The sequence below is a fragment of the Schistocerca cancellata genome, unplaced genomic scaffold (assembly GCF_023864275.1).
Source record: "Schistocerca cancellata isolate TAMUIC-IGC-003103 unplaced genomic scaffold, iqSchCanc2.1 HiC_scaffold_684, whole genome shotgun sequence".
NCBI classification, from domain to species: domain Eukaryota; kingdom Metazoa; phylum Arthropoda; class Insecta; order Orthoptera; family Acrididae; genus Schistocerca; species Schistocerca cancellata.
Genome location: NW_026046695.1, coordinates 20,415 through 45,676, shown reverse-complemented (window position 1 = coordinate 45,676; position 25,262 = coordinate 20,415). Strand labels below are relative to the sequence as shown.

The 25,262-nt window shown below is 53.9% G+C and overlaps 57 non-coding genes across 57 annotated transcripts; 13 read left to right on the top strand and 44 right to left on the bottom strand.

Moving 5' to 3' along the window:
* Nucleotides 1–107: 107 nt before the first annotated feature.
* Trnag-gcc (transfer RNA glycine (anticodon GCC)) lies at nt 108–178 on the bottom strand. Its single transcript has one exon. It is a non-coding gene; the product is annotated as a tRNA-Gly (tRNA).
* A 340-nt stretch (nt 179–518) lies between these two features.
* Nucleotides 519–590, top strand: Trnag-ucc (transfer RNA glycine (anticodon UCC)). The gene has a single exon. It is a non-coding gene; the product is annotated as a tRNA-Gly (tRNA).
* A 567-nt stretch (nt 591–1,157) lies between these two features.
* Nucleotides 1,158–1,231, bottom strand: Trnai-aau (transfer RNA isoleucine (anticodon AAU)). The gene has a single exon. It is a non-coding gene; the product is annotated as a tRNA-Ile (tRNA).
* A 183-nt stretch (nt 1,232–1,414) lies between these two features.
* Nucleotides 1,415–1,486, bottom strand: Trnae-uuc (transfer RNA glutamic acid (anticodon UUC)). Its single transcript has one exon. It is a non-coding gene; the product is annotated as a tRNA-Glu (tRNA).
* Nucleotides 1,487–1,786: 300 nt separating this feature from the next.
* On the bottom strand, nt 1,787–1,857 carry Trnag-gcc (transfer RNA glycine (anticodon GCC)). Its single transcript has one exon. It is a non-coding gene; the product is annotated as a tRNA-Gly (tRNA).
* Nucleotides 1,858–2,197: 340 nt separating this feature from the next.
* Nucleotides 2,198–2,269, top strand: Trnag-ucc (transfer RNA glycine (anticodon UCC)). Its single transcript has one exon. It is a non-coding gene; the product is annotated as a tRNA-Gly (tRNA).
* A 567-nt stretch (nt 2,270–2,836) lies between these two features.
* On the bottom strand, nt 2,837–2,910 carry Trnai-aau (transfer RNA isoleucine (anticodon AAU)). Its single transcript has one exon. It is a non-coding gene; the product is annotated as a tRNA-Ile (tRNA).
* A 183-nt stretch (nt 2,911–3,093) lies between these two features.
* On the bottom strand, nt 3,094–3,165 carry Trnae-uuc (transfer RNA glutamic acid (anticodon UUC)). Its single transcript has one exon. It is a non-coding gene; the product is annotated as a tRNA-Glu (tRNA).
* Nucleotides 3,166–3,465: 300 nt separating this feature from the next.
* On the bottom strand, nt 3,466–3,536 carry Trnag-gcc (transfer RNA glycine (anticodon GCC)). Its single transcript has one exon. It is a non-coding gene; the product is annotated as a tRNA-Gly (tRNA).
* Nucleotides 3,537–3,876: 340 nt separating this feature from the next.
* Nucleotides 3,877–3,948, top strand: Trnag-ucc (transfer RNA glycine (anticodon UCC)). The gene has a single exon. It is a non-coding gene; the product is annotated as a tRNA-Gly (tRNA).
* Nucleotides 3,949–4,540: 592 nt separating this feature from the next.
* Trnai-aau (transfer RNA isoleucine (anticodon AAU)) lies at nt 4,541–4,614 on the bottom strand. Its single transcript has one exon. It is a non-coding gene; the product is annotated as a tRNA-Ile (tRNA).
* A 183-nt stretch (nt 4,615–4,797) lies between these two features.
* Nucleotides 4,798–4,869, bottom strand: Trnae-uuc (transfer RNA glutamic acid (anticodon UUC)). The gene has a single exon. It is a non-coding gene; the product is annotated as a tRNA-Glu (tRNA).
* Nucleotides 4,870–5,169: 300 nt separating this feature from the next.
* Trnag-gcc (transfer RNA glycine (anticodon GCC)) lies at nt 5,170–5,240 on the bottom strand. Its single transcript has one exon. It is a non-coding gene; the product is annotated as a tRNA-Gly (tRNA).
* A 340-nt stretch (nt 5,241–5,580) lies between these two features.
* Trnag-ucc (transfer RNA glycine (anticodon UCC)) lies at nt 5,581–5,652 on the top strand. The gene has a single exon. It is a non-coding gene; the product is annotated as a tRNA-Gly (tRNA).
* A 592-nt stretch (nt 5,653–6,244) lies between these two features.
* Nucleotides 6,245–6,318, bottom strand: Trnai-aau (transfer RNA isoleucine (anticodon AAU)). The gene has a single exon. It is a non-coding gene; the product is annotated as a tRNA-Ile (tRNA).
* Nucleotides 6,319–6,501: 183 nt separating this feature from the next.
* Trnae-uuc (transfer RNA glutamic acid (anticodon UUC)) lies at nt 6,502–6,573 on the bottom strand. The gene has a single exon. It is a non-coding gene; the product is annotated as a tRNA-Glu (tRNA).
* A 300-nt stretch (nt 6,574–6,873) lies between these two features.
* Nucleotides 6,874–6,944, bottom strand: Trnag-gcc (transfer RNA glycine (anticodon GCC)). Its single transcript has one exon. It is a non-coding gene; the product is annotated as a tRNA-Gly (tRNA).
* Nucleotides 6,945–7,284: 340 nt separating this feature from the next.
* On the top strand, nt 7,285–7,356 carry Trnag-ucc (transfer RNA glycine (anticodon UCC)). Its single transcript has one exon. It is a non-coding gene; the product is annotated as a tRNA-Gly (tRNA).
* A 592-nt stretch (nt 7,357–7,948) lies between these two features.
* On the bottom strand, nt 7,949–8,022 carry Trnai-aau (transfer RNA isoleucine (anticodon AAU)). The gene has a single exon. It is a non-coding gene; the product is annotated as a tRNA-Ile (tRNA).
* A 183-nt stretch (nt 8,023–8,205) lies between these two features.
* On the bottom strand, nt 8,206–8,277 carry Trnae-uuc (transfer RNA glutamic acid (anticodon UUC)). Its single transcript has one exon. It is a non-coding gene; the product is annotated as a tRNA-Glu (tRNA).
* A 300-nt stretch (nt 8,278–8,577) lies between these two features.
* Trnag-gcc (transfer RNA glycine (anticodon GCC)) lies at nt 8,578–8,648 on the bottom strand. Its single transcript has one exon. It is a non-coding gene; the product is annotated as a tRNA-Gly (tRNA).
* Nucleotides 8,649–8,988: 340 nt separating this feature from the next.
* Trnag-ucc (transfer RNA glycine (anticodon UCC)) lies at nt 8,989–9,060 on the top strand. Its single transcript has one exon. It is a non-coding gene; the product is annotated as a tRNA-Gly (tRNA).
* Nucleotides 9,061–9,652: 592 nt separating this feature from the next.
* On the bottom strand, nt 9,653–9,726 carry Trnai-aau (transfer RNA isoleucine (anticodon AAU)). The gene has a single exon. It is a non-coding gene; the product is annotated as a tRNA-Ile (tRNA).
* Nucleotides 9,727–9,909: 183 nt separating this feature from the next.
* On the bottom strand, nt 9,910–9,981 carry Trnae-uuc (transfer RNA glutamic acid (anticodon UUC)). Its single transcript has one exon. It is a non-coding gene; the product is annotated as a tRNA-Glu (tRNA).
* A 300-nt stretch (nt 9,982–10,281) lies between these two features.
* On the bottom strand, nt 10,282–10,352 carry Trnag-gcc (transfer RNA glycine (anticodon GCC)). Its single transcript has one exon. It is a non-coding gene; the product is annotated as a tRNA-Gly (tRNA).
* Nucleotides 10,353–10,692: 340 nt separating this feature from the next.
* On the top strand, nt 10,693–10,764 carry Trnag-ucc (transfer RNA glycine (anticodon UCC)). Its single transcript has one exon. It is a non-coding gene; the product is annotated as a tRNA-Gly (tRNA).
* Nucleotides 10,765–11,356: 592 nt separating this feature from the next.
* Trnai-aau (transfer RNA isoleucine (anticodon AAU)) lies at nt 11,357–11,430 on the bottom strand. Its single transcript has one exon. It is a non-coding gene; the product is annotated as a tRNA-Ile (tRNA).
* A 183-nt stretch (nt 11,431–11,613) lies between these two features.
* Nucleotides 11,614–11,685, bottom strand: Trnae-uuc (transfer RNA glutamic acid (anticodon UUC)). The gene has a single exon. It is a non-coding gene; the product is annotated as a tRNA-Glu (tRNA).
* Nucleotides 11,686–11,985: 300 nt separating this feature from the next.
* Trnag-gcc (transfer RNA glycine (anticodon GCC)) lies at nt 11,986–12,056 on the bottom strand. The gene has a single exon. It is a non-coding gene; the product is annotated as a tRNA-Gly (tRNA).
* A 340-nt stretch (nt 12,057–12,396) lies between these two features.
* Trnag-ucc (transfer RNA glycine (anticodon UCC)) lies at nt 12,397–12,468 on the top strand. Its single transcript has one exon. It is a non-coding gene; the product is annotated as a tRNA-Gly (tRNA).
* Nucleotides 12,469–13,196: 728 nt separating this feature from the next.
* Nucleotides 13,197–13,270, bottom strand: Trnai-aau (transfer RNA isoleucine (anticodon AAU)). Its single transcript has one exon. It is a non-coding gene; the product is annotated as a tRNA-Ile (tRNA).
* A 246-nt stretch (nt 13,271–13,516) lies between these two features.
* Trnae-cuc (transfer RNA glutamic acid (anticodon CUC)) lies at nt 13,517–13,588 on the bottom strand. The gene has a single exon. It is a non-coding gene; the product is annotated as a tRNA-Glu (tRNA).
* Nucleotides 13,589–13,909: 321 nt separating this feature from the next.
* Trnam-cau (transfer RNA methionine (anticodon CAU)) lies at nt 13,910–13,982 on the bottom strand. Its single transcript has one exon. It is a non-coding gene; the product is annotated as a tRNA-Met (tRNA).
* A 295-nt stretch (nt 13,983–14,277) lies between these two features.
* Nucleotides 14,278–14,348, bottom strand: Trnag-gcc (transfer RNA glycine (anticodon GCC)). The gene has a single exon. It is a non-coding gene; the product is annotated as a tRNA-Gly (tRNA).
* Nucleotides 14,349–14,671: 323 nt separating this feature from the next.
* Trnaa-ugc (transfer RNA alanine (anticodon UGC)) lies at nt 14,672–14,743 on the top strand. The gene has a single exon. It is a non-coding gene; the product is annotated as a tRNA-Ala (tRNA).
* Nucleotides 14,744–15,490: 747 nt separating this feature from the next.
* Trnai-aau (transfer RNA isoleucine (anticodon AAU)) lies at nt 15,491–15,564 on the bottom strand. The gene has a single exon. It is a non-coding gene; the product is annotated as a tRNA-Ile (tRNA).
* Nucleotides 15,565–15,810: 246 nt separating this feature from the next.
* On the bottom strand, nt 15,811–15,882 carry Trnae-cuc (transfer RNA glutamic acid (anticodon CUC)). Its single transcript has one exon. It is a non-coding gene; the product is annotated as a tRNA-Glu (tRNA).
* Nucleotides 15,883–16,203: 321 nt separating this feature from the next.
* Nucleotides 16,204–16,276, bottom strand: Trnam-cau (transfer RNA methionine (anticodon CAU)). Its single transcript has one exon. It is a non-coding gene; the product is annotated as a tRNA-Met (tRNA).
* Nucleotides 16,277–16,571: 295 nt separating this feature from the next.
* Trnag-gcc (transfer RNA glycine (anticodon GCC)) lies at nt 16,572–16,642 on the bottom strand. The gene has a single exon. It is a non-coding gene; the product is annotated as a tRNA-Gly (tRNA).
* A 323-nt stretch (nt 16,643–16,965) lies between these two features.
* On the top strand, nt 16,966–17,037 carry Trnaa-ugc (transfer RNA alanine (anticodon UGC)). Its single transcript has one exon. It is a non-coding gene; the product is annotated as a tRNA-Ala (tRNA).
* Nucleotides 17,038–17,785: 748 nt separating this feature from the next.
* Trnai-aau (transfer RNA isoleucine (anticodon AAU)) lies at nt 17,786–17,859 on the bottom strand. Its single transcript has one exon. It is a non-coding gene; the product is annotated as a tRNA-Ile (tRNA).
* A 246-nt stretch (nt 17,860–18,105) lies between these two features.
* Trnae-cuc (transfer RNA glutamic acid (anticodon CUC)) lies at nt 18,106–18,177 on the bottom strand. Its single transcript has one exon. It is a non-coding gene; the product is annotated as a tRNA-Glu (tRNA).
* A 321-nt stretch (nt 18,178–18,498) lies between these two features.
* On the bottom strand, nt 18,499–18,571 carry Trnam-cau (transfer RNA methionine (anticodon CAU)). Its single transcript has one exon. It is a non-coding gene; the product is annotated as a tRNA-Met (tRNA).
* Nucleotides 18,572–18,866: 295 nt separating this feature from the next.
* Trnag-gcc (transfer RNA glycine (anticodon GCC)) lies at nt 18,867–18,937 on the bottom strand. The gene has a single exon. It is a non-coding gene; the product is annotated as a tRNA-Gly (tRNA).
* A 323-nt stretch (nt 18,938–19,260) lies between these two features.
* Nucleotides 19,261–19,332, top strand: Trnaa-ugc (transfer RNA alanine (anticodon UGC)). Its single transcript has one exon. It is a non-coding gene; the product is annotated as a tRNA-Ala (tRNA).
* A 748-nt stretch (nt 19,333–20,080) lies between these two features.
* Nucleotides 20,081–20,154, bottom strand: Trnai-aau (transfer RNA isoleucine (anticodon AAU)). The gene has a single exon. It is a non-coding gene; the product is annotated as a tRNA-Ile (tRNA).
* A 246-nt stretch (nt 20,155–20,400) lies between these two features.
* Nucleotides 20,401–20,472, bottom strand: Trnae-cuc (transfer RNA glutamic acid (anticodon CUC)). The gene has a single exon. It is a non-coding gene; the product is annotated as a tRNA-Glu (tRNA).
* A 321-nt stretch (nt 20,473–20,793) lies between these two features.
* On the bottom strand, nt 20,794–20,866 carry Trnam-cau (transfer RNA methionine (anticodon CAU)). Its single transcript has one exon. It is a non-coding gene; the product is annotated as a tRNA-Met (tRNA).
* Nucleotides 20,867–21,161: 295 nt separating this feature from the next.
* Trnag-gcc (transfer RNA glycine (anticodon GCC)) lies at nt 21,162–21,232 on the bottom strand. The gene has a single exon. It is a non-coding gene; the product is annotated as a tRNA-Gly (tRNA).
* A 323-nt stretch (nt 21,233–21,555) lies between these two features.
* On the top strand, nt 21,556–21,627 carry Trnaa-ugc (transfer RNA alanine (anticodon UGC)). The gene has a single exon. It is a non-coding gene; the product is annotated as a tRNA-Ala (tRNA).
* Nucleotides 21,628–22,375: 748 nt separating this feature from the next.
* Nucleotides 22,376–22,449, bottom strand: Trnai-aau (transfer RNA isoleucine (anticodon AAU)). Its single transcript has one exon. It is a non-coding gene; the product is annotated as a tRNA-Ile (tRNA).
* Nucleotides 22,450–22,695: 246 nt separating this feature from the next.
* On the bottom strand, nt 22,696–22,767 carry Trnae-cuc (transfer RNA glutamic acid (anticodon CUC)). The gene has a single exon. It is a non-coding gene; the product is annotated as a tRNA-Glu (tRNA).
* A 321-nt stretch (nt 22,768–23,088) lies between these two features.
* Trnam-cau (transfer RNA methionine (anticodon CAU)) lies at nt 23,089–23,161 on the bottom strand. Its single transcript has one exon. It is a non-coding gene; the product is annotated as a tRNA-Met (tRNA).
* A 295-nt stretch (nt 23,162–23,456) lies between these two features.
* Nucleotides 23,457–23,527, bottom strand: Trnag-gcc (transfer RNA glycine (anticodon GCC)). Its single transcript has one exon. It is a non-coding gene; the product is annotated as a tRNA-Gly (tRNA).
* A 323-nt stretch (nt 23,528–23,850) lies between these two features.
* On the top strand, nt 23,851–23,922 carry Trnaa-ugc (transfer RNA alanine (anticodon UGC)). The gene has a single exon. It is a non-coding gene; the product is annotated as a tRNA-Ala (tRNA).
* A 748-nt stretch (nt 23,923–24,670) lies between these two features.
* Nucleotides 24,671–24,744, bottom strand: Trnai-aau (transfer RNA isoleucine (anticodon AAU)). The gene has a single exon. It is a non-coding gene; the product is annotated as a tRNA-Ile (tRNA).
* Nucleotides 24,745–24,990: 246 nt separating this feature from the next.
* Trnae-cuc (transfer RNA glutamic acid (anticodon CUC)) lies at nt 24,991–25,062 on the bottom strand. Its single transcript has one exon. It is a non-coding gene; the product is annotated as a tRNA-Glu (tRNA).
* Between the last annotated feature and the right edge of the window lie 200 nt (nt 25,063–25,262).

Genomic DNA, 25,262 nt, shown 5'->3' with positions numbered 1-25,262 from the left:
CGCGTGCTGCGTTCTCGGTTCTTCTCAAGGGAATCCCGCTATACATTCTTGTGGATCGTGCATCTCAAGCGCGCAAGTCACACGGCACCGCGGGAAAAGCAAAATGATGCATCGGCCGGGAATCGAACCCGGGCCGCCCGCGTGGCAGGCGAGCATTCTACCACTGAACCACCGATGCTGAGGCCAGTAGCAATCTTACGCTGCTTCCCGAGCAGGTGTCTCGAGATAAAGTGGGACTGCCGTCAAGCGCCGTAGCATTCTGTCCAGAAAATGCTGCAGACGCTGAATCCTGCACTGTACTGCCTAAAAATGCCGCCAGAAGGCGGTCCTCTGCGTCTTCTTGCGTCGCCGGCCCCGACGCTTGCCAAAGGGTGCGAAATGTGCATGGATACGCCGTCCGAATGCATCCGCATGTGCTCCCCTAGCCTACCTCGTAATGCGCCTAGGGCTACGATCACCATCGGCCGCTGCCGACTGGCGGGAAGCCGTCACAGCGCGGCGTGGGGGCGCCGGGTTGTGCGGTGGTGGTGTAATGGTCAGCATAGTTGCCTTCCAAGCAGTTGATCCGGGTTCGATTCCCGGTCACTGCAGCAGGCTTTTAAATTTGCGTATGAGTACTTTGGCCACGCGCCGTTAAATTAATGATTTTTCTCCCTCTTACTCGCTGCAGACCAGCCTACTGCTCAGCTGACGCGAGAGCTGACGCTCTCCAGTCGGCCTATATCAACACGACAAGCACGAGAAACGACTGAGAGAGGCAAGGAGAGGCGAGGCGCTGGACACACAGCACGCCGCTTCATTACACGGTGGCGTCTCCCTGACTGAATCGGGCTGCAGCTGCGAGAAGAAAGGAGAAAGAAAAATAGGAAGCAAAATTGCCAACAGTACCCTGTGTTCCCATGCGGTCACCCGCCCAAGCAGTGACAAGGGCCAAAGTTGTTACACGTCGGCAATCGGACATTTTCTTTCATTTTCTCTTTGCCGTATGAGAACCAGCGTATTCAACATATTGTGGCCATTGCCGAGCGGACGCTGTAGCGCTTCCCGACAAGTCGGGTTCGGATCCTCTGTCAACGTCCACGCAGGGCGATGATCTTTTGGTCATCACACTCGCCAGCTGAAATCGGCGCTGCCCTTTCGTAGTAGTAAAAGCGTACTGGCCCGTGGGGGGATCGAACCCACGACCTTCGCGTTATTAGCACGACGCTCTAACCAACTGAGCTAACGGGCCTCGACGCGGACGGTTGCTCAGCCCTACGCTGGAAACACGTGGCATGAAGCCACACGCCACTTCTAGGGTCACCGTGTGTCTGCTCCGCTCGTCCATGTTCTGCTGGCGGTCATGAAACAGTAGCTGTATTGCGAGCAGCACGCACAGCTGAAACTTGAGACGATTCGTGTGGAAAAAATTCCGTTCCGGTACCGGGAATCGAACCCGGGCCTCCTGGGTGAAAGCCAGGTATCCTAGCCACTAGACCACACCGGATTTGGGCGTTCGTTCGACGGATCGGATGGTCTCTCGCACATTTCGTGCCGAGTCCCGCGTCGGCACCCTTCTCTCTTTGCGAGCGTCTTTGCGCATACAGACTGGCAAGGCGCGCACCTCAAAAGTCTCAGAGCAATGCTTTTGGCTTCTTGCTCTACTGGGAGAAGAGGAAAAGGAAAGCTGTGGGGAACCGCGCGTGCTGCGTTCTCGGTTCTTCTCAAGGGAATCCCGCTATACATTCTTGTGGATCGTGCATCTCAAGCGCGCAAGTCACACGGCACCGCGGGAAAAGCAAAATGATGCATCGGCCGGGAATCGAACCCGGGCCGCCCGCGTGGCAGGCGAGCATTCTACCACTGAACCACCGATGCTGAGGCCAGTAGCAATCTTACGCTGCTTCCCGAGCAGGTGTCTCGAGATAAAGTGGGACTGCCGTCAAGCGCCGTAGCATTCTGTCCAGAAAATGCTGCAGACGCTGAATCCTGCACTGTACTGCCTAAAAATGCCGCCAGAAGGCGGTCCTCTGCGTCTTCTTGCGTCGCCGGCCCCGACGCTTGCCAAAGGGTGCGAAATGTGCATGGATACGCCGTCCGAATGCATCCGCATGTGCTCCCCTAGCCTACCTCGTAATGCGCCTAGGGCTACGATCACCATCGGCCGCTGCCGACTGGCGGGAAGCCGTCACAGCGCGGCGTGGGGGCGCCGGGTTGTGCGGTGGTGGTGTAATGGTCAGCATAGTTGCCTTCCAAGCAGTTGATCCGGGTTCGATTCCCGGTCACTGCAGCAGGCTTTTAAATTTGCGTATGAGTACTTTGGCCACGCGCCGTTAAATTAATGATTTTTCTCCCTCTTACTCGCTGCAGACCAGCCTACTGCTCAGCTGACGCGAGAGCTGACGCTCTCCAGTCGGCCTATATCAACACGACAAGCACGAGAAACGACTGAGAGAGGCAAGGAGAGGCGAGGCGCTGGACACACAGCACGCCGCTTCATTACACGGTGGCGTCTCCCTGACTGAATCGGGCTGCAGCTGCGAAAAGAAAGGAGAAAGAAAAATAGGAAGCAAAATTGCCAACAGTACCCTGTGTTCCCATGCGGTCACCCGCCCAAGCAGTGACAAGGGCCAAAGTTGTTACACGTCGGCAATCGGACATTTTCTTTCATTTTCTCTTTGCCGTATGAGAACCAGCGTATTCAACATATTGTGGCCATTGCCGAGCGGACGCTGTAGCGCTTCCCGACAAGTCGGGTTCGGATCCTCTGTCAACGTCCACGCAGGGCGATGATCTTTTGGTCATCACACTCGCCAGCTGAAATCGGCGCTGCCCTTTCGTAGTAGTAAAAGCGTACTGGCCCGTGGGGGGATCGAACCCACGACCTTCGCGTTATTAGCACGACGCTCTAACCAACTGAGCTAACGGGCCTCGACGCGGACGGTTGCTCAGCCCTACGCTGGAAACACGTGGCATGAAGCCACACGCCACTTCTAGGGTCACCGTGTGTCTGCTCCGCTCGTCCATGTTCTGCTGGCGGTCATGAAACAGTAGCTGTATTGCGAGCAGCACGCACAGCTGAAACTTGAGACGATTCGTGTGGAAAAAATTCCGTTCCGGTACCGGGAATCGAACCCGGGCCTCCTGGGTGAAAGCCAGGTATCCTAGCCACTAGACCACACCGGATTTGGGCGTTCGTTCGACGGATCGGATGGTCTCTCGCACATTTCGTGCCGAGTCCCGCGTCGGCACCCTTCTCTCTTTGCGAGCGTCTTTGCGCATACAGACTGGCAAGGCGCGCACCTCAAAAGTCTCAGAGCAATGCTTTTGGCTTCTTGCTCTACTGGGAGAAGAGGAAAAGGAAAGCTGTGGGGAACCGCGCGTGCTGCGTTCTCGGTTCTTCTCAAGGGAATCCCGCTATACATTCTTGTGGATCGTGCATCTCAAGCGCGCAAGTCACACGGCACCGCGGGAAAAGCAAAATGATGCATCGGCCGGGAATCGAACCCGGGCCGCCCGCGTGGCAGGCGAGCATTCTACCACTGAACCACCGATGCTGAGGCCAGTAGCAATCTTACGCTGCTTCCCGAGCAGGTGTCTCGAGATAAAGTGGGACTGCCGTCAAGCGCCGTAGCATTCTGTCCAGAAAATGCTGCAGACGCTGAATCCTGCACTGTACTGCCTAAAAATGCCGCCAGAAGGCGGTCCTCTGCGTCTTCTTGCGTCGCCGGCCCCGACGCTTGCCAAAGGGTGCGAAATGTGCATGGATACGCCGTCCGAATGCATCCGCATGTGCTCCCCTAGCCTACCTCGTAATGCGCCTAGGGCTACGATCACCATCGGCCGCTGCCGACTGGCGGGAAGCCGTCACAGCGCGGCGTGGGGGCGCCGGGTTGTGCGGTGGTGGTGTAATGGTCAGCATAGTTGCCTTCCAAGCAGTTGATCCGGGTTCGATTCCCGGCCACCGCAGCAGGCTTTTAATTTTGCGTATGAGTACTTTCGCCACGCGCCGTTAAATTAATGTTTTTTCTCCCTCTTACTCGCTACAGACCAGCCTACAGTATGTCTCGACTTGTCTCGACTTTGCTCAGCTGACGCGAGAGCTGACGCTCTCCAGTCGGCCTATATCAACACGACAAGCACGAGAAACGACTGAGAGAGGCAAGGAGAGGCGAGGCGCTGGACACACAGCACGCCGCTTCATTACACGGTGGCGTCTCCCTGACTGAATCGGGCTGCAGCTGCGAAAAGAAAGGAGAAAGAAAAATAGGAAGCAAAATTGCCAACAGTACCCTGTGTTCCCATGCGGTCACCCGCCCAAGCAGTGACAAGGGCCAAAGTTGTTACACGTCGGCAATCGGACATTTTCTTTCATTTTCTCTTTGCCGTATGAGAACCAGCGTATTCAACATATTGTGGCCATTGCCGAGCGGACGCTGTAGCGCTTCCCGACAAGTCGGGTTCGGATCCTCTGTCAACGTCCACGCAGGGCGATGATCTTTTGGTCATCACACTCGCCAGCTGAAATCGGCGCTGCCCTTTCGTAGTAGTAAAAGCGTACTGGCCCGTGGGGGGATCGAACCCACGACCTTCGCGTTATTAGCACGACGCTCTAACCAACTGAGCTAACGGGCCTAGACGCGGACGGTTGCTCAGCCCTACGCTGGAAACACGTGGCATGAAGCCACACGCCACTTCTAGGGTCACCGTGTGTCTGCTCCGCTCGTCCATGTTCTGCTGGCGGTCATGAAACAGTAGCTGTATTGCGAGCAGCACGCACAGCTGAAACTTGAGACGATTCGTGTGGAAAAAATTCCGTTCCGGTACCGGGAATCGAACCCGGGCCTCCTGGGTGAAAGCCAGGTATCCTTGCCACTAGACCACACCGGATTTGGGCGTTCGTTCGACGGATCGGATGGTCTCTCGCACATTTCGTGCCGAGTCCCGCGTCGGCACCCTTCTCTCTTTGCGAGCGTCTTTGCGCATACAGACTGGCAAGGCGCGCACCTCAAAAGTCTCAGAGCAATGCTTTTGGCTTCTTGCTCTACTGGGAGAAGAGGAAAAGGAAAGCTGTGGGGAACCGCGCGTGCTGCGTTCTCGGTTCTTCTCAAGGGAATCCCGCTATACATTCTTGTGGATCGTGCATCTCAAGCGCGCAAGTCACACGGCACCGCGGGAAAAGCAAAATGATGCATCGGCCGGGAATCGAACCCGGGCCGCCCGCGTGGCAGGCGAGCATTCTACCACTGAACCACCGATGCTGAGGCCAGTAGCAATCTTACGCTGCTTCCCGAGCAGGTGTCTCGAGATAAAGTGGGACTGCCGTCAAGCGCCGTAGCATTCTGTCCAGAAAATGCTGCAGACGCTGAATCCTGCACTGTACTGCCTAAAAATGCCGCCAGAAGGCGGTCCTCTGCGTCTTCTTGCGTCGCCGGCCCCGACGCTTGCCAAAGGGTGCGAAATGTGCATGGATACGCCGTCCGAATGCATCCGCATGTGCTCCCCTAGCCTACCTCGTAATGCGCCTAGGGCTACGATCACCATCGGCCGCTGCCGACTGGCGGGAAGCCGTCACAGCGCGGCGTGGGGGCGCCGGGTTGTGCGGTGGTGGTGTAATGGTCAGCATAGTTGCCTTCCAAGCAGTTGATCCGGGTTCGATTCCCGGCCACCGCAGCAGGCTTTTAATTTTGCGTATGAGTACTTTCGCCACGCGCCGTTAAATTAATGTTTTTTCTCCCTCTTACTCGCTACAGACCAGCCTACAGTATGTCTCGACTTGTCTCGACTTTGCTCAGCTGACGCGAGAGCTGACGCTCTCCAGTCGGCCTATATCAACACGACAAGCACGAGAAACGACTGAGAGAGGCAAGGAGAGGCGAGGCGCTGGACACACAGCACGCCGCTTCATTACACGGTGGCGTCTCCCTGACTGAATCGGGCTGCAGCTGCGAAAAGAAAGGAGAAAGAAAAATAGGAAGCAAAATTGCCAACAGTACCCTGTGTTCCCATGCGGTCACCCGCCCAAGCAGTGACAAGGGCCAAAGTTGTTACACGTCGGCAATCGGACATTTTCTTTCATTTTCTCTTTGCCGTATGAGAACCAGCGTATTCAACATATTGTGGCCATTGCCGAGCGGACGCTGTAGCGCTTCCCGACAAGTCGGGTTCGGATCCTCTGTCAACGTCCACGCAGGGCGATGATCTTTTGGTCATCACACTCGCCAGCTGAAATCGGCGCTGCCCTTTCGTAGTAGTAAAAGCGTACTGGCCCGTGGGGGGATCGAACCCACGACCTTCGCGTTATTAGCACGACGCTCTAACCAACTGAGCTAACGGGCCTAGACGCGGACGGTTGCTCAGCCCTACGCTGGAAACACGTGGCATGAAGCCACACGCCACTTCTAGGGTCACCGTGTGTCTGCTCCGCTCGTCCATGTTCTGCTGGCGGTCATGAAACAGTAGCTGTATTGCGAGCAGCACGCACAGCTGAAACTTGAGACGATTCGTGTGGAAAAAATTCCGTTCCGGTACCGGGAATCGAACCCGGGCCTCCTGGGTGAAAGCCAGGTATCCTTGCCACTAGACCACACCGGATTTGGGCGTTCGTTCGACGGATCGGATGGTCTCTCGCACATTTCGTGCCGAGTCCCGCGTCGGCACCCTTCTCTCTTTGCGAGCGTCTTTGCGCATACAGACTGGCAAGGCGCGCACCTCAAAAGTCTCAGAGCAATGCTTTTGGCTTCTTGCTCTACTGGGAGAAGAGGAAAAGGAAAGCTGTGGGGAACCGCGCGTGCTGCGTTCTCGGTTCTTCTCAAGGGAATCCCGCTATACATTCTTGTGGATCGTGCATCTCAAGCGCGCAAGTCACACGGCACCGCGGGAAAAGCAAAATGATGCATCGGCCGGGAATCGAACCCGGGCCGCCCGCGTGGCAGGCGAGCATTCTACCACTGAACCACCGATGCTGAGGCCAGTAGCAATCTTACGCTGCTTCCCGAGCAGGTGTCTCGAGATAAAGTGGGACTGCCGTCAAGCGCCGTAGCATTCTGTCCAGAAAATGCTGCAGACGCTGAATCCTGCACTGTACTGCCTAAAAATGCCGCCAGAAGGCGGTCCTCTGCGTCTTCTTGCGTCGCCGGCCCCGACGCTTGCCAAAGGGTGCGAAATGTGCATGGATACGCCGTCCGAATGCATCCGCATGTGCTCCCCTAGCCTACCTCGTAATGCGCCTAGGGCTACGATCACCATCGGCCGCTGCCGACTGGCGGGAAGCCGTCACAGCGCGGCGTGGGGGCGCCGGGTTGTGCGGTGGTGGCGTAATGGTCAGCATAGTTGCCTTCCAAGCAGTTGATCCGGGTTCGATTCCCGGCCACCGCAGCAGGCTTTTAATTTTGCGTATGAGTACTTTCGCCACGCGCCGTTAAATTAATGTTTTTTCTCCCTCTTACTCGCTACAGACCAGCCTACAGTATGTCTCGACTTGTCTCGACTTTGCTCAGCTGACGCGAGAGCTGACGCTCTCCAGTCGGCCTATATCAACACGACAAGCACGAGAAACGACTGAGAGAGGCAAGGAGAGGCGAGGCGCTGGACACACAGCACGCCGCTTCATTACACGGTGGCGTCTCCCTGACTGAATCGGGCTGCAGCTGCGAAAAGAAAGGAGAAAGAAAAATAGGAAGCAAAATTGCCAACAGTACCCTGTGTTCCCATGCGGTCACCCGCCCAAGCAGTGACAAGGGCCAAAGTTGTTACACGTCGGCAATCGGACATTTTCTTTCATTTTCTCTTTGCCGTATGAGAACCAGCGTATTCAACATATTGTGGCCATTGCCGAGCGGACGCTGTAGCGCTTCCCGACAAGTCGGGTTCGGATCCTCTGTCAACGTCCACGCAGGGCGATGATCTTTTGGTCATCACACTCGCCAGCTGAAATCGGCGCTGCCCTTTCGTAGTAGTAAAAGCGTACTGGCCCGTGGGGGGATCGAACCCACGACCTTCGCGTTATTAGCACGACGCTCTAACCAACTGAGCTAACGGGCCTCGACGCGGACGGTTGCTCAGCCCTACGCTGGAAACACGTGGCATGAAGCCACACGCCACTTCTAGGGTCACCGTGTGTCTGCTCCGCTCGTCCATGTTCTGCTGGCGGTCATGAAACAGTAGCTGTATTGCGAGCAGCACGCACAGCTGAAACTTGAGACGATTCGTGTGGAAAAAATTCCGTTCCGGTACCGGGAATCGAACCCGGGCCTCCTGGGTGAAAGCCAGGTATCCTAGCCACTAGACCACACCGGATTTGGGCGTTCGTTCGACGGATCGGATGGTCTCTCGCACATTTCGTGCCGAGTCCCGCGTCGGCACCCTTCTCTCTTTGCGAGCGTCTTTGCGCATACAGACTGGCAAGGCGCGCACCTCAAAAGTCTCAGAGCAATGCTTTTGGCTTCTTGCTCTACTGGGAGAAGAGGAAAAGGAAAGCTGTGGGGAACCGCGCGTGCTGCGTTCTCGGTTCTTCTCAAGGGAATCCCGCTATACATTCTTGTGGATCGTGCATCTCAAGCGCGCAAGTCACACGGCACCGCGGGAAAAGCAAAATGATGCATCGGCCGGGAATCGAACCCGGGCCGCCCGCGTGGCAGGCGAGCATTCTACCACTGAACCACCGATGCTGAGGCCAGTAGCAATCTTACGCTGCTTCCCGAGCAGGTGTCTCGAGATAAAGTGGGACTGCCGTCAAGCGCCGTAGCATTCTGTCCAGAAAATGCTGCAGACGCTGAATCCTGCACTGTACTGCCTAAAAATGCCGCCAGAAGGCGGTCCTCTGCGTCTTCTTGCGTCGCCGGCCCCGACGCTTGCCAAAGGGTGCGAAATGTGCATGGATACGCCGTCCGAATGCATCCGCATGTGCTCCCCTAGCCTACCTCGTAATGCGCCTAGGGCTACGATCACCATCGGCCGCTGCCGACTGGCGGGAAGCCGTCACAGCGCGGCGTGGGGGCGCCGGGTTGTGCGGTGGTGGCGTAATGGTCAGCATAGTTGCCTTCCAAGCAGTTGATCCGGGTTCGATTCCCGGCCACCGCAGCAGGCTTTTAATTTTGCGTATGAGTACTTTCGCCACGCGCCGTTAAATTAATGTTTTTTCTCCCTCTTACTCGCTACAGACCAGCCTACAGTATGTCTCGACTTGTCTCGACTTTGCTCAGCTGACGCGAGAGCTGACGCTCTCCAGTCGGCCTATATCAACACGACAAGCACGAGAAACGACTGAGAGAGGCAAGGAGAGGCGAGGCGCTGGACACACAGCACGCCGCTTCATTACACGGTGGCGTCTCCCTGACTGAATCGGGCTGCAGCTGCGAAAAGAAAGGAGAAAGAAAAATAGGAAGCAAAATTGCCAACAGTACCCTGTGTTCCCATGCGGTCACCCGCCCAAGCAGTGACAAGGGCCAAAGTTGTTACACGTCGGCAATCGGACATTTTCTTTCATTTTCTCTTTGCCGTATGAGAACCAGCGTATTCAACATATTGTGGCCATTGCCGAGCGGACGCTGTAGCGCTTCCCGACAAGTCGGGTTCGGATCCTCTGTCAACGTCCACGCAGGGCGATGATCTTTTGGTCATCACACTCGCCAGCTGAAATCGGCGCTGCCCTTTCGTAGTAGTAAAAGCGTACTGGCCCGTGGGGGGATCGAACCCACGACCTTCGCGTTATTAGCACGACGCTCTAACCAACTGAGCTAACGGGCCTCGACGCGGACGGTTGCTCAGCCCTACGCTGGAAACACGTGGCATGAAGCCACACGCCACTTCTAGGGTCACCGTGTGTCTGCTCCGCTCGTCCATGTTCTGCTGGCGGTCATGAAACAGTAGCTGTATTGCGAGCAGCACGCACAGCTGAAACTTGAGACGATTCGTGTGGAAAAAATTCCGTTCCGGTACCGGGAATCGAACCCGGGCCTCCTGGGTGAAAGCCAGGTATCCTAGCCACTAGACCACACCGGATTTGGGCGTTCGTTCGACGGATCGGATGGTCTCTCGCACATTTCGTGCCGAGTCCCGCGTCGGCACCCTTCTCTCTTTGCGAGCGTCTTTGCGCATACAGACTGGCAAGGCGCGCACCTCAAAAGTCTCAGAGCAATGCTTTTGGCTTCTTGCTCTACTGGGAGAAGAGGAAAAGGAAAGCTGTGGGGAACCGCGCGTGCTGCGTTCTCGGTTCTTCTCAAGGGAATCCCGCTATACATTCTTGTGGATCGTGCATCTCAAGCGCGCAAGTCACACGGCACCGCGGGAAAAGCAAAATGATGCATCGGCCGGGAATCGAACCCGGGCCGCCCGCGTGGCAGGCGAGCATTCTACCACTGAACCACCGATGCTGAGGCCAGTAGCAATCTTACGCTGCTTCCCGAGCAGGTGTCTCGAGATAAAGTGGGACTGCCGTCAAGCGCCGTAGCATTCTGTCCAGAAAATGCTGCAGACGCTGAATCCTGCACTGTACTGCCTAAAAATGCCGCCAGAAGGCGGTCCTCTGCGTCTTCTTGCGTCGCCGGCCCCGACGCTTGCCAAAGGGTGCGAAATGTGCATGGATACGCCGTCCGAATGCATCCGCATGTGCTCCCCTAGCCTACCTCGTAATGCGCCTAGGGCTACGATCACCATCGGCCGCTGCCGACTGGCGGGAAGCCGTCACAGCGCGGCGTGGGGGCGCCGGGTTGTGCGGTGGTGGTGTAATGGTCAGCATAGTTGCCTTCCAAGCAGTTGATCCGGGTTCGATTCCCGGCCACCGCAGCAGGCTTTTAATTTTGCGTATGAGTACTTTCGCCACGCGCCGTTAAATTAATGTTTTTTCTCCCTCTTACTCGCTACAGACCAGCCTACAGTATGTCTCGACTTGTCTCGACTTTGCTCAGCTGACGCGAGAGCTGACGCTCTCCAGTCGGCCTATATCAACACGACAAGCACGAGAAACGACTGAGAGAGGCAAGGAGAGGCGAGGCGCTGGACACACAGCACGCCGCTTCATTACACGGTGGCGTCTCCCTGACTGAATCGGGCTGCAGCTGCGAAAAGAAAGGAGAAAGAAAAATAGGAAGCAAAATTGCCAACAGTACCCTGTGTTCCCATGCGGTCACCCGCCCAAGCAGTGACAAGGGCCAAAGTTGTTACACGTCGGCAATCGGACATTTTCTTTCATTTTCTCTTTGCCGTATGAGAACCAGCGTATTCAACATATTGTGGCCATTGCCGAGCGGACGCTGTAGCGCTTCCCGACAAGTCGGGTTCGGATCCTCTGTCAACGTCCACGCAGGGCGATGATCTTTTGGTCATCACACTCGCCAGCTGAAATCGGCGCTGCCCTTTCGTAGTAGTAAAAGCGTACTGGCCCGTGGGGGGATCGAACCCACGACCTTCGCGTTATTAGCACGACGCTCTAACCAACTGAGCTAACGGGCCTCGACGCGGACGGTTGCTCAGCCCTACGCTGGAAACACGTGGCATGAAGCCACACGCCACTTCTAGGGTCACCGTGTGTCTGCTCCGCTCGTCCATGTTCTGCTGGCGGTCATGAAACAGTAGCTGTATTGCGAGCAGCACGCACAGCTGAAACTTGAGACGATTCGTGTGGAAAAAATTCCGTTCCGGTACCGGGAATCGAACCCGGGCCTCCTGGGTGAAAGCCAGGTATCCTAGCCACTAGACCACACCGGATTTGGGCGTTCGTTCGACGGATCGGATGGTCTCTCGCACATTTCGTGCCGAGTCCCGCGTCGGCACCCTTCTCTCTTTGCGAGCGTCTTTGCGCATACAGACTGGCAAGGCGCGCACCTCAAAAGTCTCAGAGCAATGCTTTTGGCTTCTTGCTCTACTGGGAGAAGAGGAAAAGGAAAGCTGTGGGGAACCGCGCGTGCTGCGTTCTCGGTTCTTCTCAAGGGAATCCCGCTATACATTCTTGTGGATCGTGCATCTCAAGCGCGCAAGTCACACGGCACCGCGGGAAAAGCAAAATGATGCATCGGCCGGGAATCGAACCCGGGCCGCCCGCGTGGCAGGCGAGCATTCTACCACTGAACCACCGATGCTGAGGCCAGTAGCAATCTTACGCTGCTTCCCGAGCAGGTGTCTCGAGATAAAGTGGGACTGCCGTCAAGCGCCGTAGCATTCTGTCCAGAAAATGCTGCAGACGCTGAATCCTGCACTGTACTGCCTAAAAATGCCGCCAGAAGGCGGTCCTCTGCGTCTTCTTGCGTCGCCGGCCCCGACGCTTGCCAAAGGGTGCGAAATGTGCATGGATACGCCGTCCGAATGCATCCGCATGTGCTCCCCTAGCCTACCTCGTAATGCGCCTAGGGCTACGATCACCATCGGCCGCTGCCGACTGGCGGGAAGCCGTCACAGCGCGGCGTGGGGGCGCCGGGTTGTGCGGTGGTGGTGTAATGGTCAGCATAGTTGCCTTCCAAGCAGTTGATCCGGGTTCGATTCCCGGCCACCGCAGCAGGCTTTTAATTTTGCGTATGAGTACTTTCGCCACGCGCCGTTAAATTAATGTTTTTTCTCCCTCTTACTCGCTACAGACCAGCCTACAGTATGTCTCGACTTGTCTCGACTTTGCTCAGCTGACGCGAGAGCTGACGCTCTCCAATCGGCCTATATAAAAAGGACAAGCACGCAAAACGACTGAGAGAGGTATGGCGAGGCGGGCGGGCACCACATTACTTATGCCTCAAGTAGATACCTGCTGCCTGTTATCATATATTGTCTGATTTTACATGTTCTGTCAGACAAATTCAGTTTTATTACTAGTACATTTCATTTTTTTTTTCTTTGTTGAAAATTTTTCAACACGCTCCTTCACTTCACTGTGGCCGCACGGCGCGACTTGGCATACCGAGAGGCAAAATGTGGTGCCAGTGCCCTTGACCGAATAGCGCTGCAGCTCCGAAACCGAAGAGGAAAGAGAAATACGAATTGAAACTATCGGCAGTGCCGTGTGCTCGCAGGCGGTCACCCGCCCAAGCACTGACAACGCCCAGCTTCGCGCAGTAGCGGTGATCGGACGAGAAACTGTGTGTTCACCGTGCTGTGACCAGTGAAGTGTCTTAGCGCGTCCCGACGAGTCATGTTCTGGTCCCCTATCAGCTCCCACACAATGTGACGATTTCTTTGTCACCATACTTCCCCGCCGAAATCGGCGTTGCCTTTTTGAAAGAGTGAAATCGTAGTGGCGCGTGGGGGGATCGAACCCACGACCTTCGCGTTATTAGCACGACGCTCTAACCAGCTGAGCTAACGGGCCTCGGTGCAGACAGTCTTCCATCGCTTCGCGGGAATTGCTCTGCGTATTGCCATGTAACATTTCTATGGTAGCAGTCCAACAGTGGACCAGCGTCTCTTCTCCCTTTATTCCGCTGCTCGTAGTAATTTCATTGCGTGCCCGTTTCTCTCGACTGTTTTCAGCTGACGTTTATGAACCAGTAGCTATAATGCGAGGAGGACGTGATACAGCCTTTCGCTTGTCGTGATTTTTTCCGAAAAAATTCCGTTTCGGTACCGGGAATCGAACCCGGGCCTCCTGGGTGAGAGCCAGGTATCCTAGCCACTAGACCACACCGGACGTGCGCTTGTTACAGGGGTAGGAGGAAAAGCAAAGCTGTAAGTAGTAATATTTATTTACTTATTTCGCAAGTAAAGACCTGCTGCCTGTCATCATACATCAGGTCATACATTGTGTGACTTTACACGTTATATCGTACGAAATTCAGTTTTATTACTAGTACTTTTTTCCTTGAAAATTTTACATAACAACTGCAAGTAGTAATAACGGGAAGTAAACATTATCACGCTGAGTCGGTGAAGCCTTGTGGATAACAAAGTACAAAGTGTTTCGCTCCTTCGCAAACCCCAGAGGCGTCAATTTAGCTGTGTGTAAATTAAATGCCCCGGGTGAGGATCGAACTCACGACCTTAAGATTATGAGACTTACGCGCTGCCTACTGCGCTACCGAGGCAAGTGATCGCCACGCCTTCTGGAATCTCGGTAAGTACCAAATACCAGTGGTAGAGAGTCTGCACTTCCTGGCTCATTTTTTTCTGTTGCTACACGTGCATTCCCGGCGCGACAGGCAACTTGCGATGCTAGGCCGACGCCAGTATGTACAATAGCACACAAGAGTCCAAACGAGCAGTCGTGCGCGCTGCATGTTTGGTTATTTCCACACGGAAATACCGCGGTTCATTCTCATGGCTCACGCAGTTCGAGTGCCAAAGACACGCAGCACCACTATCGGAGAAAAAACAAAATGATGCATCGGCCGGGAATCGAACCCGGGCCGCCCGCGTGGCAGGCGAGCATTCTACCACTGAACCACCGATGCTCAGCTTCCTGGTGCTTTCCGCGGCAGACGTCTGCGGGGAAAGTGGGACTGCCGTCCAGCGCCGTCGCATCCTCTCGAGAGAATGCTACAGACGCTGAATCCTGCACTGCACTGCTGCTTAAAAATGACGCCCGAACGCGATCGCCTAAGTACTCTTGCGGCGCACGCACGCGACGACTCTTGCCAAAGGACGCGAAATGTGCGTAGAGACGCTGTCTGGATGCGCTCGCCTACCCCGTAATGCGCCTACAGCTACGACCACCTTGAGCCGCCGCCGACAGGCGGGAAGCAGACACAGCGCGGCGTGCGCGGACGGAAACCGTGCGGTGGTGGTGTAATGGTCAGCATAGTTGCCTTGCAAGCAGTTGATCCGGGTTCGATTCCCGGCCACCGCAGCCGGCTTTTACTTTTGCGTATGAGTACTTTTGCCACGCGTCCTTCAATTAATGTTTCTTTCCCCATCTTACTCGCTGCAGGCCACCCTATAGCGTTTGCGTCGATTCTCCTTGAGTCTCGACTTGTCTCGACTTTGCTCAGCTGACGCGAGAGCTGACGCTCTCCAATCGGCCTATATAAAAAGGACAAGCACGCAAAACGACTGAGAGAGGTATGGCGAGGCGGGCGGGCACCACATTACTTATGCCTCAAGTAGATACCTGCTGCCTGTTATCATATATTGTCTGATTTTACATGTTCTGTCAGACAAATTCAGTTTTATTACTAGTACATTTCATTTTTTTTTCTTTGTTGAAAATTTTTCAACACGCTCCTTCACTTCACTGTGGCCGCACGGCGCGACTTGGCATACCGAGAGGCAAAATGTGGTGCCAGTGCCCTTGACCGAATAGCGCTGCAGCTCCGAAACCGAAGAGGAAAGAGAAATACGAATTGAAACTATCGGCAGTGCCGTGTGCTCGCAGGCGGTCACCCGCCCAAGCACTGACAACGCCCAGCTTCGCGCAGTAGCGGTGATCGGACGAGAAACTGTGTGTTCACCGTGCTGTGACCAGTGAAGTGTCTTAGCGCGTCCCGACGAGTCGTGTTCTGGTCCCCTATCAGCTCCCACACAATGTGACGATTTCTTTGTCACCATACTTCCCCGCCGAAATCGGCGTTGCCTTTTTGAAAGAGTGAAATCGTAGTGGCGCGTGGGGGGATCGAACCCACGACCTTCGCGTTATTAGCACGACGCTCTAACCAGCTGAGCTAACGGGCCTCGGTGCAGACAGTCTTCCATCGCTTCGCGGGAATTGCTCTGCGTATTGCCATGTAACATTTCTATGGTAGCAGTCCAACAGTGGACCAGCGTCTCTTCTCCCTTTATTCCGCTGCTCGTAGTAATTTCATTGCGTGCCCGTTTCTCTCGACTGTTTTCAGCTGACGTTTATGAACCAGTAGCTATAATGCGAGGAGGACGTGAAACAGCCTTTCGCTTGTCGTGATTTTTTCCGAAAAAATTCCGTTCCGGTACCGGGAATCGAACCCGGGCCTCCTGGGTGAGAGCCAGGTATCCTAGCCACTAGACCACACCGGACGTGCGCTTGTTACAGGGGTAGGAGGAAAAGCAAAGCTGTAAGTAGTAATATTTATTTACTTATTTCGCAAGTAAAGACCTGCTGCCTGTCATCATACATCAGGTCATACATTGTGTGACTTTACACGTTATATCGTACGAAATTCAGTTTTATTACTAGTACTTTTTTCCTTGAAAATTTTACATAACAACTGCAAGTAGTAATAACGGGAAGTAAACATTATCACGCTGAGTCGGTGAAGCCTTGTGGATAACAAAGTACAAAGTGTTTCGCTCCTTCGCAAACCCCAGAGGCGTCAATTTAGCTGTGTGTAAATTAAATGCCCCGGGTGAGGATCGAACTCACGACCTTAAGATTATGAGACTTACGCGCTGCCTACTGCGCTACCGAGGCAAGTGATCGCCACGCCTTCTGGAATCTCGGTAAGTACCAAATACCAGTGGTAGAGAGTCTGCACTTCCTGGCTCATTTTTTTCTGTTGCTACACGTGCATTCCCGGCGCGACAGGCAACTTGCGATGCTAGGCCGACGCCAGTATGTACAATAGCACACAAGAGTCCAAACGAGCAGTCGTGCGCGCTGCATGTTTGGTTATTTCCACACGGAAATACCGCGGTTCATTCTCATGGCTCACGCAGTTCGAGTGCCAAAGACACGCAGCACCACTATCGGAGAAAAAACAAAATGATGCATCGGCCGGGAATCGAACCCGGGCCGCCCGCGTGGCAGGCGAGCATTCTACCACTGAACCACCGATGCTCAGCTTCCTGGTGCTTTCCGCGGCAGACGTCTGCGGGGAAAGTGGGACTGCCGTCCAGCGCCGTCGCATCCTCTCGAGAGAATGCTACAGACGCTGAATCCTGCACTGCACTGCTGCTTAAAAATGACGCCCGAACGCGATCGCCTAAGTACTCTTGCGGCGCACGCACGCGACGACTCTTGCCAAAGGACGCGAAATGTGCGTAGAGACGCTGTCTGGATGCGCTCGCCTACCCCGTAATGCGCCTACAGCTACGACCACCTTGAGCCGCCGCCGACAGGCGGGAAGCAGACACAGCGCGGCGTGCGCGGACGGAAACCGTGCGGTGGTGGTGTAATGGTCAGCATAGTTGCCTTGCAAGCAGTTGATCCGGGTTCGATTCCCGGCCACCGCAGCCGGCTTTTACTTTTGCGTATGAGTACTTTTGCCACGCGTCCTTCAATTAATGTTTCTTTCCCCATCTTACTCGCTGCAGGCCACCCTATAGCGTTTGCGTCGATTCTCCTTGAGTCTCGACTTGTCTCGACTTTGCTCAGCTGACGCGAGAGCTGACGCTCTCCAATCGGCCTATATAAAAAGGACAAGCACGCAAAACGACTGAGAGAGGTATGGCGAGGCGGGCGGGCACCACATTACTTATGCCTCAAGTAGATACCTGCTGCCTGTTATCATATATTGTCTGATTTTACATGTTCTGTCAGACAAATTCAGTTTTATTACTAGTACATTTCATTTTTTTTTTCTTTGTTGAAAATTTTTCAACACGCTCCTTCACTTCACTGTGGCCGCACGGCGCGACTTGGCATACCGAGAGGCAAAATGTGGTGCCAGTGCCCTTGACCGAATAGCGCTGCAGCTCCGAAACCGAAGAGGAAAGAGAAATACGAATTGAAACTATCGGCAGTGCCGTGTGCTCGCAGGCGGTCACCCGCCCAAGCACTGACAACGCCCAGCTTCGCGCAGTAGCGGTGATCGGACGAGAAACTGTGTGTTCACCGTGCTGTGACCAGTGAAGTGTCTTAGCGCGTCCCGACGAGTCGTGTTCTGGTCCCCTATCAGCTCCCACACAATGTGACGATTTCTTTGTCACCATACTTCCCCGCCGAAATCGGCGTTGCCTTTTTGAAAGAGTGAAATCGTAGTGGCGCGTGGGGGGATCGAACCCACGACCTTCGCGTTATTAGCACGACGCTCTAACCAGCTGAGCTAACGGGCCTCGGTGCAGACAGTCTTCCATCGCTTCGCGGGAATTGCTCTGCGTATTGCCATGTAACATTTCTATGGTAGCAGTCCAACAGTGGACCAGCGTCTCTTCTCCCTTTATTCCGCTGCTCGTAGTAATTTCATTGCGTGCCCGTTTCTCTCGACTGTTTTCAGCTGACGTTTATGAACCAGTAGCTATAATGCGAGGAGGACGTGAAACAGCCTTTCGCTTGTCGTGATTTTTTCCGAAAAAATTCCGTTCCGGTACCGGGAATCGAACCCGGGCCTCCTGGGTGAGAGCCAGGTATCCTAGCCACTAGACCACACCGGACGTGCGCTTGTTACAGGGGTAGGAGGAAAAGCAAAGCTGTAAGTAGTAATATTTATTTACTTATTTCGCAAGTAAAGACCTGCTGCCTGTCATCATACATCAGGTCATACATTGTGTGACTTTACACGTTATATCGTACGAAATTCAGTTTTATTACTAGTACTTTTTTCCTTGAAAATTTTACATAACAACTGCAAGTAGTAATAACGGGAAGTAAACATTATCACGCTGAGTCGGTGAAGCCTTGTGGATAACAAAGTACAAAGTGTTTCGCTCCTTCGCAAACCCCAGAGGCGTCAATTTAGCTGTGTGTAAATTAAATGCCCCGGGTGAGGATCGAACTCACGACCTTAAGATTATGAGACTTACGCGCTGCCTACTGCGCTACCGAGGCAAGTGATCGCCACGCCTTCTGGAATCTCGGTAAGTACCAAATACCAGTGGTAGAGAGTCTGCACTTCCTGGCTCATTTTTTTCTGTTGCTACACGTGCATTCCCGGCGCGACAGGCAACTTGCGATGCTAGGCCGACGCCAGTATGTACAATAGCACACAAGAGTCCAAACGAGCAGTCGTGCGCGCTGCATGTTTGGTTATTTCCACACGGAAATACCGCGGTTCATTCTCATGGCTCACGCAGTTCGAGTGCCAAAGACACGCAGCACCACTATCGGAGAAAAAACAAAATGATGCATCGGCCGGGAATCGAACCCGGGCCGCCCGCGTGGCAGGCGAGCATTCTACCACTGAACCACCGATGCTCAGCTTCCTGGTGCTTTCCGCGGCAGACGTCTGCGGGGAAAGTGGGACTGCCGTCCAGCGCCGTCGCATCCTCTCGAGAGAATGCTACAGACGCTGAATCCTGCACTGCACTGCTGCTTAAAAATGACGCCCGAACGCGATCGCCTAAGTACTCTTGCGGCGCACGCACGCGACGACTCTTGCCAAAGGACGCGAAATGTGCGTAGAGACGCTGTCTGGATGCGCTCGCCTACCCCGTAATGCGCCTACAGCTACGACCACCTTGAGCCGCCGCCGACAGGCGGGAAGCAGACACAGCGCGGCGTGCGCGGACGGAAACCGTGCGGTGGTGGTGTAATGGTCAGCATAGTTGCCTTGCAAGCAGTTGATCCGGGTTCGATTCCCGGCCACCGCAGCCGGCTTTTACTTTTGCGTATGAGTACTTTTGCCACGCGTCCTTCAATTAATGTTTCTTTCCCCATCTTACTCGCTGCAGGCCACCCTATAGCGTTTGCGTCGATTCTCCTTGAGTCTCGACTTGTCTCGACTTTGCTCAGCTGACGCGAGAGCTGACGCTCTCCAATCGGCCTATATAAAAAGGACAAGCACGCAAAACGACTGAGAGAGGTATGGCGAGGCGGGCGGGCACCACATTACTTATGCCTCAAGTAGATACCTGCTGCCTGTTATCATATATTGTCTGATTTTACATGTTCTGTCAGACAAATTCAGTTTTATTACTAGTACATTTCATTTTTTTTTTCTTTGTTGAAAATTTTTCAACACGCTCCTTCACTTCACTGTGGCCGCACGGCGCGACTTGGCATACCGAGAGGCAAAATGTGGTGCCAGTGCCCTTGACCGAATAGCGCTGCAGCTCCGAAACCGAAGAGGAAAGAGAAATACGAATTGAAACTATCGGCAGTGCCGTGTGCTCGCAGGCGGTCACCCGCCCAAGCACTGACAACGCCCAGCTTCGCGCAGTAGCGGTGATCGGACGAGAAACTGTGTGTTCACCGTGCTGTGACCAGTGAAGTGTCTTAGCGCGTCCCGACGAGTCGTGTTCTGGTCCCCTATCAGCTCCCACACAATGTGACGATTTCTTTGTCACCATACTTCCCCGCCGAAATCGGCGTTGCCTTTTTGAAAGAGTGAAATCGTAGTGGCGCGTGGGGGGATCGAACCCACGACCTTCGCGTTATTAGCACGACGCTCTAACCAGCTGAGCTAACGGGCCTCGGTGCAGACAGTCTTCCATCGCTTCGCGGGAATTGCTCTGCGTATTGCCATGTAACATTTCTATGGTAGCAGTCCAACAGTGGACCAGCGTCTCTTCTCCCTTTATTCCGCTGCTCGTAGTAATTTCATTGCGTGCCCGTTTCTCTCGACTGTTTTCAGCTGACGTTTATGAACCAGTAGCTATAATGCGAGGAGGACGTGAAACAGCCTTTCGCTTGTCGTGATTTTTTCCGAAAAAATTCCGTTCCGGTACCGGGAATCGAACCCGGGCCTCCTGGGTGAGAGCCAGGTATCCTAGCCACTAGACCACACCGGACGTGCGCTTGTTACAGGGGTAGGAGGAAAAGCAAAGCTGTAAGTAGTAATATTTATTTACTTATTTCGCAAGTAAAGACCTGCTGCCTGTCATCATACATCAGGTCATACATTGTGTGACTTTACACGTTATATCGTACGAAATTCAGTTTTATTACTAGTACTTTTTTCCTTGAAAATTTTACATAACAACTGCAAGTAGTAATAACGGGAAGTAAACATTATCACGCTGAGTCGGTGAAGCCTTGTGGATAACAAAGTACAAAGTGTTTCGCTCCTTCGCAAACCCCAGAGGCGTCAATTTAGCTGTGTGTAAATTAAATGCCCCGGGTGAGGATCGAACTCACGATCTTAAGATTATGAGACTTACGCGCTGCCTACTGCGCTACCGAGGCAAGTGATCGCCACGCCTTCTGGAATCTCGGTAAGTACCAAATACCAGTGGTAGAGAGTCTGCACTTCCTGGCTCATTTTTTTCTGTTGCTACACGTGCATTCCCGGCGCGACAGGCAACTTGCGATGCTAGGCCGACGCCAGTATGTACAATAGCACACAAGAGTCCAAACGAGCAGTCGTGCGCGCTGCATGTTTGGTTATTTCCACACGGAAATACCACGGTTCATTCTCATGGCTCACGCAGTTCGAGTGCCAAAGACACGCAGCACCACTATCGGAGAAAAAACAAAATGATGCATCGGCCGGGAATCGAACCCGGGCCGCCCGCGTGGCAGGCGAGCATTCTACCACTGAACCACCGATGCTCAGCTTCCTGGTGCTTTCCGCGGCAGACGTCTGCGGGGAAAGTGGGACTGCCGTCCAGCGCCGTCGCATCCTCTCGAGAGAATGCTACAGACGCTGAATCCTGCACTGCACTGCTGCTTAAAAATGACGCCCGAACGCGATCGCCTAAGTACTCTTGCGGCGCACGCACGCGACGACTCTTGCCAAAGGACGCGAAATGTGCGTAGAGACGCTGTCTGGATGCGCTCGCCTACCCCGTAATGCGCCTACAGCTACGACCACCTTGAGCCGCCGCCGACAGGCGGGAAGCAGACACAGCGCGGCGTGCGCGGACGGAAACCGTGCGGTGGTGGTGTAATGGTCAGCATAGTTGCCTTGCAAGCAGTTGATCCGGGTTCGATTCCCGGCCACCGCAGCCGGCTTTTACTTTTGCGTATGAGTACTTTTGCCACGCGTCCTTCAATTAATGTTTCTTTCCCCATCTTACTCGCTGCAGGCCACCCTATAGCGTTTGCGTCGATTCTCCTTGAGTCTCGACTTGTCTCGACTTTGCTCAGCTGACGCGAGAGCTGACGCTCTCCAATCGGCCTATATAAAAAGGACAAGCACGCAAAACGACTGAGAGAGGTATGGCGAGGCGGGCGGGCACCACATTACTTATGCCTCAAGTAGATACCTGCTGCCTGTTATCATATATTGTCTGATTTTACATGTTCTGTCAGACAAATTCAGTTTTATTACTAGTACATTTCATTTTTTTTTTCTTTGTTGAAAATTTTTCAACACGCTCCTTCACTTCACTGTGGCCGCACGGCGCGACTTGGCATACCGAGAGGCAAAATGTGGTGCCAGTGCCCTTGACCGAATAGCGCTGCAGCTCCGAAACCGAAGAGGAAAGAGAAATACGAATTGAAACTATCGGCAGTGCCGTGTGCTCGCAGGCGGTCACCCGCCCAAGCACTGACAACGCCCAGCTTCGCGCAGTAGCGGTGATCGGACGAGAAACTGTGTGTTCACCGTGCTGTGACCAGTGAAGTGTCTTAGCGCGTCCCGACGAGTCGTGTTCTGGTCCCCTATCAGCTCCCACACAATGTGACGATTTCTTTGTCACCATACTTCCCCGCCGAAATCGGCGTTGCCTTTTTGAAAGAGTGAAATCGTAGTGGCGCGTGGGGGGATCGAACCCACGACCTTCGCGTTATTAGCACGACGCTCTAACCAGCTGAGCTAACGGGCCTCGGTGCAGACAGTCTTCCATCGCTTCGCGGGAATTGCTCTGCGTATTGCCATGTAACATTTCTATGGTAGCAGTCCAACAGTGGACCAGCGTCTCTTCTCCCTTTATTCCGCTGCTCGTAGTAATTTCATTGCGTGCCCGTTTCTCTCGACTGTTTTCAGCTGACGTTTATGAACCAGTAGCTATAATGCGAGGAGGACGTGAAACAGCCTTTCGCTTGTCGTGATTTTTTCCGAAAAAATTCCGTTCCGGTACCGGGAATCGAACCCGGGCCTCCTGGGTGAGAGCCAGGTATCCTAGCCACTAGACCACACCGGACGTGCGCTTGTTACAGGGGTAGGAGGAAAAGCAAAGCTGTAAGTAGTAATATTTATTTACTTATTTCGCAAGTAAAGACCTGCTGCCTGTCATCATACATCAGGTCATACATTGTGTGACTTTACACGTTATATCGTACGAAATTCAGTTTTATTACTAGTACTTTTTTCCTTGAAAATTTTACATAACAACTGCAAGTAGTAATAACGGGAAGTAAACATTATCACGCTGAGTCGGTGAAGCCTTGTGGATAACAAAGTACAAAGTGTTTCGCTCCTTCGCAAACCCCAGAGGCGTCAATTTAGCTGTGTGTAAATTAAATGCCCCGGGTGAGGATCGAACTCACGATCTTAAGATTATGAGACTTACGCGCTGCCTACTGCGCTACCGAGGCAAGTGATCGCCACGCCTTCTGGAATCTCGGTAAGTACCAAATACCAGTGGTAGAGAGTCTGCACTTCCTGGCTCATTTTTTTCTGTTGCTACACGTGCATTCCCGGCGCGACAGGCAACTTGCGATGCTAGGCCGACGCCAGTATGTACAATAGCACACAAGAGTCCAAACGAGCAGTCGTGCGCGCTGCATGTTTGGTTATTTCCACACGGAAATACCACGGTTCATTCTCATGGCTCACGCAGTTCGAGTGCCAAAGACACGCAGCACCACTATCGGAGAAAAAACAAAATGATGCATCGGCCGGGAATCGAACCCGGGCCGCCCGCGTGGCAGGCGAGCATTCTACCACTGAACCACCGATGCTCAGCTTCCTGGTGCTTTCCGCGGCAGACGTCTGCGGGGAAAGTGGGACTGCCGTCCAGCGCCGTCGCATCCTCTCGAGAGAATGCTACAGACGCTGAATCCTGCACTGCACTGCTGCTTAAAAATGACGCCCGAACGCGATCGCCTAAGTACTCTTGCGGCGCACGCACGCGACGACTCTTGCCAAAGGACGCGAAATGTGCGTAGAGACGCTGTCTGGATGCGCTCGCCTACCCCGTAATGCGCCTACAGCTACGACCACCTTGAGCCGCCGCCGACAGGCGGGAAGCAGACACAGCGCGGCGTGCGCGGACGGAAACCGTGCGGTGGTGGTGTAATGGTCAGCATAGTTGCCTTGCAAGCAGTTGATCCGGGTTCGATTCCCGGCCACCGCAGCCGGCTTTTACTTTTGCGTATGAGTACTTTTGCCACGCGTCCTTCAATTAATGTTTCTTTCCCCATCTTACTCGCTGCAGGCCACCCTATAGCGTTTGCGTCGATTCTCCTTGAGTCTCGACTTGTCTCGACTTTGCTCAGCTGACGCGAGAGCTGACGCTCTCCAATCGGCCTATATAAAAAGGACAAGCACGCAAAACGACTGAGAGAGGTATGGCGAGGCGGGCGGGCACCACATTACTTATGCCTCAAGTAGATACCTGCTGCCTGTTATCATATATTGTCTGATTTTACATGTTCTGTCAGACAAATTCAGTTTTATTACTAGTACATTTCATTTTTTTTTTCTTTGTTGAAAATTTTTCAACACGCTCCTTCACTTCACTGTGGCCGCACGGCGCGACTTGGCATACCGAGAGGCAAAATGTGGTGCCAGTGCCCTTGACCGAATAGCGCTGCAGCTCCGAAACCGAAGAGGAAAGAGAAATACGAATTGAAACTATCGGCAGTGCCGTGTGCTCGCAGGCGGTCACCCGCCCAAGCACTGACAACGCCCAGCTTCGCGCAGTAGCGGTGATCGGACGAGAAACTGTGTGTTCACCGTGCTGTGACCAGTGAAGTGTCTTAGCGCGTCCCGACGAGTCGTGTTCTGGTCCCCTATCAGCTCCCACACAATGTGACGATTTCTTTGTCACCATACTTCCCCGCCGAAATCGGCGTTGCCTTTTTGAAAGAGTGAAATCGTAGTGGCGCGTGGGGGGATCGAACCCACGACCTTCGCGTTATTAGCACGACGCTCTAACCAGCTGAGCTAACGGGCCTCGGTGCAGACAGTCTTCCATCGCTTCGCGGGAATTGCTCTGCGTATTGCCATGTAACATTTCTATGGTAGCAGTCCAACAGTGGACCAGCGTCTCTTCTCCCTTTATTCCGCTGCTCGTAGTAATTTCATTGCGTGCCCGTTTCTCTCGACTGTTTTCAGCTGACGTTTATGAACCAGTAGCTATAATGCGAGGAGGACGTGAAACAGCCTTTCGCTTGTCGTGATTTTTTCCGAAAAAATTCCGTTCCGGTACCGGGAATCGAACCCGGGCCTCCTGGGTGAGAGCCAGGTATCCTAGCCACTAGACCACACCGGACGTGCGCTTGTTACAGGGGTAGGAGGAAAAGCAAAGCTGTAAGTAGTAATATTTATTTACTTATTTCGCAAGTAAAGACCTGCTGCCTGTCATCATACATCAGGTCATACATTGTGTGACTTTACACGTTATATCGTACGAAATTCAGTTTTATTACTAGTACTTTTTTCCTTGAAAATTTTACATAACAACTGCAAGTA